Below are 11,484 nucleotides of genomic sequence, written 5' to 3' on the forward strand. Positions count from 1 at the left end.
AAAAAAAAAAAAAAAAAAAAAATTCAAACACAGCCTGGGCTGCACAGCAAGACTCTGTCTTAAAGAAGAAGGTATGGAATAAACACTATTTTCCCAGCAAAGCGATACCTTTAGTAACCTAGAATGCAAAAGCAAAGCATTGCTGCAGTCCATGAAGATCAGGTGCATCCTCAAAGTCAGGACCTTCATCATACCGCTACATAAAATAATGTCAGATCAGTCATAAGCAGAGGTCTTTTAACTCCTCACTCAACAAACATTTGCTAAGTAGCTACTCTTTGCCAGTAATGGTTAGGTACTGGGAAATAAAGGTAAACAAAACTAGGTGTTGTGACACTCATCTGCAATCCCAGCAATAGGGAGACTAAGGTAGGAAAATCACAAGTTCCCTACAAGTTGTCCACTGACTTCCACATGTCAATTGACCTAAATGTGCGCATACACACACACAGAGAAAATAATAAACATATTTTTAAAAAGAGAAAAAGGAAATAAAAGTTAAAAATCTTATCCTTGGGCTAAAGAGATGGCTCAGTGATTAATACCACCTGCTACTCCCGAAGAGGACCCAGTTTTGGTTCCCAACACTTACATCAGATGGCTCACAACCACCTGTTAATCCCAGTTACAGGGGATCTGATGCCACCGTCCAGCCTCTGAGGGAAACAGCCATACATGTGGTATACATACATATATACAAATATACACACGTGTACATAAATTTTAAAAACATATTAAATCTCTTTTATAAGTCCTGTCCTTGAGTAGTTTGAAATCTAGTCATGGAAGATATTCATAAACACCAAAACTGAACAAATCAGTATGGCTACTAGTCAAGCACCCCAAACAGCAACGCATCCAAAGGAGGGACAGCCATCTATTGGGAGCTTTCATTAGGTGCAGATGATAAATAACAAATGAAAATGAAAACAGGGCTGGGAATGAAATCCAGGGGTAGAGTATTTGTCCTGACATGCAGAGAACCTGAGTTCAACTCCTCAGAAGTTGTGGGTATATGGAGAGAGGCCACACACTAAAATGAAGCACGTTGGGGTATTCACAGAGTTACCTATAACTTGAAATATTTCAGCATTTGTACAATATTAGGTCAAGCAGAGAACTGGTATGAATAGCTTCATAATTACTGAATTCAAGTTCCCAATAAAGTTTGGTCAAACAATCTTATTTCCTGACAATGGTGAGAATGAGTACAGTCAGGCCTCTAAAAAGTCTGTCAGACCCAAACCATTTATAACCTTATAACTTGGCCTCATGCATCAAAGTAATTACAGAAGAAAAGAAATAAAGAGGTAAGGGGGTAGGTCGAAATCTTTTAAAAGGTTGCATCTGAGACATGTGAGATGCTTACAATATTTCCAGGCCACTAAGACATTATTTTCTCTTAATTGGAACTGAAGACTTCTCTAAAATGAAGGGACGATTTCACTAATGTAAGACTGCAAAGGATTTAAGGATTGCTTATTTCAAATCACTCTAGTCATGCCTTAATTTTCCCTTGAATATTAGTGGAATTTTGTTTTTCACTAGGGAGGTAGAGGTATGCAGATCTTTGAGTTCAAGGCCAGTCTGGTGTACAGAGTGAGTTCCAGAACAGCCAACTACACAAAGAAACCCTGTCTTGTAAAACCAAAATTAAATAAATAAACTGAATAATTCTCTAGCAAGCCTGCAACCTTTGTTGTATGTCTGAGACTAGGTGGTGGTGGCACACACCTTTAATCCCAGCACTTGGGAGGCAGAGGCAGGCAATGAGTTCAAAACCAGCCTAATCTACAGAGTTCCAGGACAGCTAAAGCTAAAAAAATGTCCGAGGGCTGGGAAAAAGCTAGGTGGTTAAGAGCATATGCTGAGCACTCACATCAGGTAGCTCACAACTGCCTGTAACTCCAGCCCCAGATGACCTGATACCCCTCTGTCCTTCTACACACACACACACACACAAAATAGTAATGACTAAAATTAAACAAAATAAAATGTCTGAACAGAGTGCTAGATTCTATCAAAGGCGCCCCAATTAGATGACAAATCTCTCCAGCATGTGGAGGCTTCCACACAGAAAGACAGAAGCCAAGTTCCCTGAGGCCAACAAAAGAAAGTGTTCTGTCAATGGGAATGTTCACTGTTCCCAAACAAAGACATGCCACAGAAATTGCGAGAGAGAAAAACCTATGGATATTGACTTGGACTTTCTATATGCATTCTTACTTACCAGTACTAGAAAAAGACAATCTCAACAGTTCCTCTCACCTGAGCACCAGCAGATGCACACTGGACAGATCTTGCCTTCCACACCAGACCAGGCAAATGAATCCCTCACTTCTACACAGCACCTAGCTACGCTTTCCTACTATTACTTTGAATAGCAGTTCCTGAGTCCAGGTGCGGGGGCTCACACTTGCAACTCAACATTCAAGAAGCTGAAACAAGTGAACTGTTACAAGTTCAAAGGCAGGCTAGGCTATAGTGTGAACCTGCCTCAAAAAGAAGAGGATAAGGAAGGAGGGGTGAGATGGAAGCAGCCCCTATATAGTAATACACACTAACTTTTATTAATAGCCAGCACTGATCATCTATAAAGCACTTATGCAACATCTCCACTTCTCACTACAACCTCTAAAGGTCAAGAGTAAAGTGATAGGGGGCTGGAGAGATGGCTCAGTGGTTAAGAGCATTGCCTGCTCTTTCAAAGGTGCTGAGTTCAATTCCCGGCAACCACATGGTGGCTCACAACCATCTGTAATGAGGTCTGGTGCCCTCTTCTGGCCTGCAGACATACACACAGGCAGAATATTGTATACATAATAAATAAATAAATATTTAAAAAAAAGAGTAAAGTGATATATGTGCAAACATGAAGACATAATTTTTATCACCAGAACCCACATATAAAGCCTAGGTACGGTATCGTGTGATTATAATCCCAAAACTGGGAGGCAGAAAAAAGTGGATCCCCAAGACTTTCTAGCCACCAACTTATCCTACTTAAGGAAAGTCAAGGTCGGTGAGAGACCCTTTCTCCAAAAACAAAGTGGACCTCTGACCTCCACACCCACACATACACACATGAACATGCATACATATATAGAAGTATACACACAACTTGCCCAGGGTCAAAGGCAAGAAATAGTCTGGTGGTGCACACACGTAATCCCAGCACTTAGAAGGCTAAAGTAGGAGAATGGCAAGTTCAAGGTCAGCCAGGGTTACCTATCTGAAGAACAAATAAAACAAAAAAGCAAGCAAGAAGCAAAAGAAAGGCTGAAAATTCATAGGATAAAAAGGTAGATTATTGAATCTACTTTCAAACTAAGCGACTATAGTCTTAAATATTTTATGTTGGTATGGATTTTTGTATATTGATATAAATCTAAGGTTATTTTGTTAAACTGTATGTTTCTACTTTTGTTTAAGATATTTTGTATATTTACACAAATTTAAGGTTATTGTCCTTATACTGGACATTTGTTTCTGTTTTTACTTAGGTATTAGCTATACATCTCATACCTATATAGCTTGTCTACTTATGCAATGTGAAGTTTTAGTCCTTAAAAGCTATGCTAGATAATAAAGAAATGCCGGTTAAGCTGGGCGGTGGTGGTGCACACCTTTAATCCCAGCACGAGGGAGGCAGAGGCAGGCGGATCTCTGTGAGTTCGAGGCCAGCCTGGTCTACAAAGGGAGTTCCAGGACAGGTTCCAAAGCTACAGAGAAACCCTGTCTCGGGAAAAAAAAAAGAAAGAAATACCAGTTAATAGTCACCTGTATCTATCAAACTTATAGTCATGTTAATTAGATTTTCTAGGTATACAGAGATATATTTCAGATAGATAATCTTCAAACACTTAAAGATCTACAGAATATGGAATTTAAAATGTTTTAATAATTTAGACTTTTCTCAACATAAGATGTGTCTGCTCTTGACAGCACTAATCTACTTCTAAAGAGGATGATGGGCATCAAAGAAACTCCATATAAAGTTTTCTTTCTTTGTGGCATAAGCTAGCCATTAAGGAAAGAAACTGCTCTTGCCTCAACGGCTGACAGCATGTTGCCCAAACTGGACAAGCAGGACACAAAGAAAGGCAACTGTTGAACTTTGCCAAGGCAAGGTAGGACAGTCCTTCAAAATCCTGCTTCTGAAAAAAAATAAAAATCTATCAGATATTCTAGGCTTGTGGGCCAAGTATGGATGCCCCGATGCTTCAGAGGAACCCTGGGTGACTGTCCAGGCAGTCAGCTGTTTCTGTCATTTCTCACATTTTTTGGAAGTCACTTGCTTGCACTTCCTACATACATACTCAAGTAATATTATTTCCTTCCTTCTCAGGTCTTTGATGGGGTTGAAGATGAGACAGTTACAATTACATTTCTCCCAAATCTTGGCAAAAACCATATTAGGTACAAAACTCTGACCTCTTCAGGAGAGGACAACTAATCTCTATAAATTTGCCAATTACTTATGGATTGGACATTGAGAATGTATTTCTTACTTGATAATTGTTCTTGTTGTGGTTTCATTTTTGTTATTACCTTTCCTTTCTACTTAGACAAAACTTAATAATAAGAAAGACAAAAAAGGAAAAATGTTACAGGAATTCTGTCACCAATCTGCTAACCAATTGAGAGGACCATTTTGGTCTAAGATTCAGGGTTATCACTGATGATGGACAAACCTAGGACATGGCAGCCCTTTTTGAGTGAGGACTGAATAGCAAGGGGAGGGCTGGGGAGTAAGGGTTGGAGGATGTATGAGCAGTAGCTTGTGGCTCAGTTCAGGTTCCCTATTCTTTAATATTTGTCCACGGATTTTTGTTTGTTAATAAACAGTAAAGAAATGATTTTACAGGGAATGCAACCTGGTTTTGTAGTGTACTGCTTGCCATATACAATGCTCTGGGTTTTGATCCCCAGTACATCATAAACCAGGTATTGTGCACACTTAAAATCTTAGCACTCAGGAGGTGAAGATAGGAAAATTAGAATTATAAGGTCATATTAACTACATAAGAGTTTGAGGTTAGTCTGGGTTACATGAGACCCTGGCCAACCTGGGCTATAAGATCTCCTATGTCAAAACAACAAAAACAACAAAGGAGAATGACTCTAAAGACTATGTTCTTCCCACTGTAACAGGCAATCTAAAGAAATTGAAAAGTCTACTTGTGGCACATGCCTCATATTCCAGCACTTGTGGAGACAGAAGCATCCAGAGTTACAGGCAGTCCTGGGTTACACTGGACCCTGTGTCAAAAGCAACAAAAAAGAAAGAAATATCTCTAAACTTAAGTGAAGTTGAGTCACTCAAGTAGTCAAAAATACTTCAAGTATTCACCTTGCCTTCAAAGCAATGTATGAACCAGTTTCACTTTCTTTGACCAAGTAAGACCAGACAAAAAGAAAACCTCAGTGTTATCTAAAACAGTTTATAATCTAAATATTTAAATAGATTTTAAATTTATTTTTCTTTTCTTTTCTTTTTTAATTTTTGGTTTTCCAAGACAAGGTTTCTCTGTAGTGTTGAAGCATGTCCTGGAACTAGCTCTAGGAGACCAGACTGGCCTCGACCTCACAGGCCTCCCAAAACCTTAAGCAAAGCCTTAATTCTCCCAGAACCACGGTATAAAGGAGAAAGTGATGATTTCTTCAAAAACCTAGACATACATATTATTTGTAAATCATTGCTCACTCAAGCACACAGAGACAAAATATTTTACCCTGTGTTTTTTCCCCTTAACAGGTATATTTAAATAAAATAGCACAATCCCATACCAGTATGAACATATGCTAATCTTTTTGCATGAAGACAAGCAATTATTATTACTCAGAATCAATGTACTAAAAAAACTTAAGCCGGACCGTAGTGGTACACAACTTTAATCATAGCACTTGGGAGGCAGAGGCAGGCAGATCTCTGAGTTCAAGGCTAGCCTGGTCCACAGAGTAAGTTTCAGGGAGGCCAAGTCTACATAGAGATACTCTATCTGGGGGGACTAGGAAGACTTAACTGTTCTACTTAATAAAACCTTGCTATACCTGAGTCACTTCTTCATACATGTACAGCTACTTCGTAACCATAAACTAGCACTATTAGAATGTCAAAAGATACCACTTTAAGAGCTGCCTAACACAATTAACTGGCATAGGGAAGCAAATCATAGTTTATACATTAGACTTGCAGAGTGTGAACCTATCAACACCAACACAACACTGGGAGGCTGAGGACTGCCTGAGTTCAAGGTTGGGCTGAAGTCTGGGCTACTTAGTGAGTTCTAGGCTGAGCTAGAGTTTGAGATTCTGTCTCAAAAACAACCCATGGCTGGGCATGGTGGCACAGCACACACCTTTAATCCCAGCATATAGAGGCAGAGGCAGGTGGACTTTTATGAATTTGAGATTACCTTGATATACGTAATGAATTCCAAGCCAGTCAGAGCTACATAGTGAGACACTGTCTCAAAAAGGAATTTTAAAAGGAATTCTGAGCCAGGCAGTGGTGGCACACACCTTTAATCCCAGCACCTGGGAGGCAAAGGCCAGCCTGGTCTACAGAGTGTTACAGGATAGCCAGGGCTACACAGAGAAACCTTGTCCAAAACAAAACAAAAACAACAACAACAAAAGAATTCCAGGTTGGAAAGATAGCTCAGGAATTAAGAGTATTGCGCTTGCAGAGGACCTAAGTTTGATTCCTAGCATCCACATCGCAATTCACACCTGCCTATAACTCTAGCTCCTGGAAGACTGACTAACACCTCTTAACCTCCACAGACACCTTGACATACATACATGTGCATACCCACATATACATAAAATATAATAATAGTAACAAATATTTTTTTAAAAAAACTTGCCAGACAGTGGTGGCACGTGACTTTAATCCCAGCACTTGAGAGGCAGAGGCAAGAAAAAAGAGAAAAAAACTTTTGGAATCTCTGAGTTCAAGGCCAACCTGGTCTACAGAGCAAGTTCCAGAACAGCCAGGGCTACATAGCAAAACCCAGTCTCAAGAAAGAGAGAGAGACGGAGACAAAGAGAGAGAGAAAGAAAGAAAGAAAACTTTTTTTTTTATTGATATTTATTGAGCTTTACTCCTGAGTGAATTGGGAGCATGGGGACCTTGAGGGAGAATTAAAGGGGGGGAGGGGAGAGACAAGGAGGGGAGCAGAGAGAAAAAGCTTTTTAACAGAAATTCTTTTTTCTTTCCAAGACAGGATTTCTCTGTGTAGCCTGGCTGTCCTGGAACTCATTCTGTAATCAAGCTGCCCTCAAACTCAGGGATCTGCCTGCCTCTGCCTTCCAAGTTCTGGGATTAAAGGCATGTGCTACCACAAAGAAGCAACAGAAATTATTCAACAAAAGTTATTAGGAAAAAACTAAGAAATTACTTAAGTGGTTTTTTGTTTGTTTGTTTTTTGTTTTTGGCGGAGAGGTTCAAGACAGGGTTTCTGTGTGTAGCTTTGGTGCTGGTCCTGTAACTAATTCTTGTAAATCAGGCTGGCCTTGAACTCACAAGATCAGCCTGTCTCTGCTTCTGGAGTGCTGGGATTAAAGGCTTGCACCACCACTGCCAGGCAAAAAAAAAAAAAAAAAAAAAAAAAAAAAAAAAAAAAAAAAATTCTTAAAGAAAAAAAGTCCCTAGAATTAGAACTATCAGTATAGGTACACAACTACTTCACTCATCACTTGACAATACTAGCCTGCAAATAGGCAATACATCCTATACACTCTAGATAAATTGAGATGGCCATGTTGATTCTGATATGGCTTTATTCATATTGCTTTCCCTTTAAAATATATAGACAACACTCCAACTTTTTTTTTTTTTTTGGTTTTTCGAGACAGGGTTTCTCTGTGGTTTTGGAGCCTGTCCTGGAACTAGCTCTTGTAGACCAGGCTGGTCTCGAACTCACAGAGATCCGCCTGCCTCTGCCTCCCGAGTGCTGGGATTAAAGGCGTGCGCCACCACCGCCCGGCAACACTCCAACTTTTACCTGAAGAGTACATACAAAGTTTTAGTGCACAGCTGGAAGACTCAGCTGGGGTTTACACACTGACATAGACTGTAACATGGAAACAGAATGCACAGATCAAAAGCACTGAAGACAGATAGCATTTTAGTGAAGATAATGTCCTGTGAGTTAGCAAGGATGCTGAAATGGTGATGACAAAGATTTAACAGATTGAAAAAAATTTTAACAGATTGAATGTAATCACTTCATGGCAGTAAGAGATAAAGAAATTTCTAAAGAGCTTTGAACAGCAGAAACGATAAGACTTTTTCACATCCTTCTCTATAGTTACAGATACTAAATAATGGAAAATAAATCAATTATCTTGGATTTATAAGAATGGTACCGAAAGCTCTAAGACTTACAATATTATTATTGGGTTTAAGTTTCTCTGTCATTACAAACAATAGCCACAGTGCTAAAAACAAAATATGAGTCACAATTCAAAAAAGAGGGGAATGGGGGGAAAATGAACAGAGAAAGCTTTGGACTCAAATACCACTAAGAAATTCCTTTCTTAAATGACTGCCAGCGACAGCCACCACTTTGACTTTGGAGTAAGACAGAAAGGTCCACACTGTCCTCTCCTCTGGAACAAATCCATTAACTCCCCCCCCCCAAACACCCACTCTAGCCTCAAAGTCCAGGCACCAATACAGTCAGCCACATACGCCTGCGAGAGCAGGATTCTAACAGATCTGAGTCACCCACTCCCCCGCAGTAAGAGGTCATCCTCTCTATCAAAAAGCCCACTCTGCAAAGTGCTCTTGTTCTACACCCAGATCGCCACCATGACCCACATAAAGCCAAGTCCTCCACCCCAGCAGTTGCCGGCCGTATTCTCCCCTCCCCAGCTCACAACACAACTCATGTCGGCCTCATCCTAACCCAAGGCAGCCAACACTACTCCTATGACAAGTTTCCTATCAGAGAACCACTTTTAACTTGGGTACATCTGAGTCTCGAAGGACCCCATCCAGCTCTTTGCTCAACTCTTTTGTGCCCAACTAAGCTCCAGCCTTTCCAGGAACTAGTCACCAATTACCTCAGAGAAGCTAAACTCTCCAAGCCCAGTCTAATAAATTCCCACACCTCCCGAGGGGGTATGGAGGAGACGCGCCCCTATGTGCTTTAGGGACCAAGCCACAGAGGCCCCTAAAATTCGAATTGCAACCACTCTCCTCAAACCACGCCACGTATGGTCAGCTTCTAGGGAGCCGGTATCAAGCATCAAAAGCGCACAGCAACTGTAGTTAAGTCCCGGTAAATACGACTCCCTTCACTGACTACGAAATCCCCAAATATCAAGCCACTGAAGCCCCGGGTGGATGCCAAGACCCCCGCCAAGCCTCCAGTCACTGGAGTTTCCCAGGTCGGACTCAGCTCCCCCAAGGCCCAAGCCGCCAGGAGTAGCTGGCTGCCCCAGGCTCCTGCACGCCGGGGACCCTAGCCGCGTCCCCATTGTTGCGGGTCCCCAGCGGCCCCGGCAAGGAGTAAGCGGACCGTAGGGACTCTCACCTCCCGTGCCACGGATCCGGGCCGCACCGGACCGGGCTGGGCCGAAGGACCTCGCGTTCCGCCGCGCTCGCCTGGACGGTGTTTGCGGCGGCGGGAGCCGGGGCTGCGGCTGAGGCGGGAAGCAGCCAGCCAGGCCCGGGCGCCACGGGCTGGCTCTGGCCGAGGGTCGGTCTTCTCCGGCGGCGGCGCTCTCAGTCTCCGCTCGCGGTCCGCACCAGAAAGCTTCCCCTCCCGTCCCTCTCACCCAGACACCGGACGGGAACACGAGCCACCTGCAGCAAAGTTCCGCTGTGAGTCCTGTTGTTCTTTCCCTGCGGCGAAGGGATACTAAACAGCCCTTCTTGCCTGAACAAGGAGGTTCCTGAATAAGGTGCGTTTGCTACAGAGGACCTGTTCGGGAATAAGTTAGATGCAGAAAAATCCCAGGCCAGAACCTGCCTAGAAGTGCTAGGTTCAATTGAATGGATTTGCATTCATTAGCCACCAAAACCACACATTAATCAGTACAATTGAGCCTGAGCGCCTACTTTCCTCAATTTTGGGATAATGTCAAAACTTACCGGGGATGAGATGAGGCGGATCTAAGACTACATTGGCGATAAGCTCGTTACTGTCGAGAGTCAATGCTACTACGATTGTCGCCTCCAAAAGAAGTTATTCTCCCTTAAATTGATGCAAGCCATGTAATACTTGTTCTTTTGCCCTTCATCCCTACTTACCTCCTCATCTCAGATTTTCTGTTGGCCAAAGCTGTCTACAGAATTATCTAGAAGAGTAGCAGAGTCAGGGGTTAGGGGACTGGCTGCGGATAGGGGCTTTTTGTTGCTGCTGCTGCTGTTGTTGTTGTTTTAAACCACTGACTCCAGCACAGGTTAAAATTACTGGATTTTCTCCCTGGATTTGGAGATTGTTAGGTTGTACTCCACCACTTTCCTAAGAGCTGTATTGTTGTCTTTCTCACTACATCCCCTTGTCTCTTTCTTCTCCCCTCAAGAAGTGAATATGGGTGAGAGATGAAGATATTGGGTAAATGGGAGTAATTTTTTTTTTAGTTTTATTTTGTTTTCCTCATGAAATTAATAGTATAAAAATTCTCCCTTCTGGACTTTCACAACTCTACATATCAGATATGGCTACTTTCAGAACATATTAGGTTATCAAAATTCAAGTGTGCTTTCCCAAACTGTCTTTGGGAATTTAGATATGCCGCAGATACTCCCAAAAAAGGTAACACGAATTTGACATATTCTCTATTTTCCATTCTTACTCAACAGCTTGACTTCTGAAACTCTTTGATACTCTTCGCCTTGTCAACTCTTCAGAAAACCTCTGAATGTCAGTCATTTGCACCTGAAGTTTTTTAATCACTGTGTAATACACATAAATTTCCATTTGGATTATCTTTCTGAAAATTGAAAATGTATTTTGATGTCTAAAGTTCAAACCGGGCAGTGGTGGCGCACACCTTTAATCACAGCACTCAGGAGGCAGAGGCAGATGGATCTCTGCGAGTTTGAGACCAGCATGATCTGCAAGAGCTAGATCCAGGACAAGTAGGGCTGGTACACAGAGAAATCCTGTCTTGAAAAACAAAAAGAGTTGAAAAGGCTCAAAAACTGAGCATATTACGTGCCTGAACGAGGTAGGGAGATTGTCACAAGTTTAAGACCAACCTAGTTTACACAGTAAGTACTAGACCAGTCAGGGCTACATGGTAAGACTATCTCTTTTCTTTCTTTCTTTCTTTCTTTCTTTCTTTCTTTCTTTCTTTCTTTCTTTCTTTCTTTCTTTCCTGGAACTTGCTCTGTGGTCTTCTTTTGCATTTTCACTGCTTTCCCCCATTGTGCTTTTAAATCTCAACCAGGACATAAAAGGCTTCACAGAACTACTGCCAGTCCTCTCTCTCTCATAAAACACCAAGAAGAAGAAAATGGAA

This window comes from Microtus ochrogaster, chromosome 5 (assembly GCF_000317375.1).
Source record: "Microtus ochrogaster isolate Prairie Vole_2 chromosome 5, MicOch1.0, whole genome shotgun sequence".
NCBI classification, from domain to species: Eukaryota; Metazoa; Chordata; class Mammalia; order Rodentia; family Cricetidae; genus Microtus; species Microtus ochrogaster.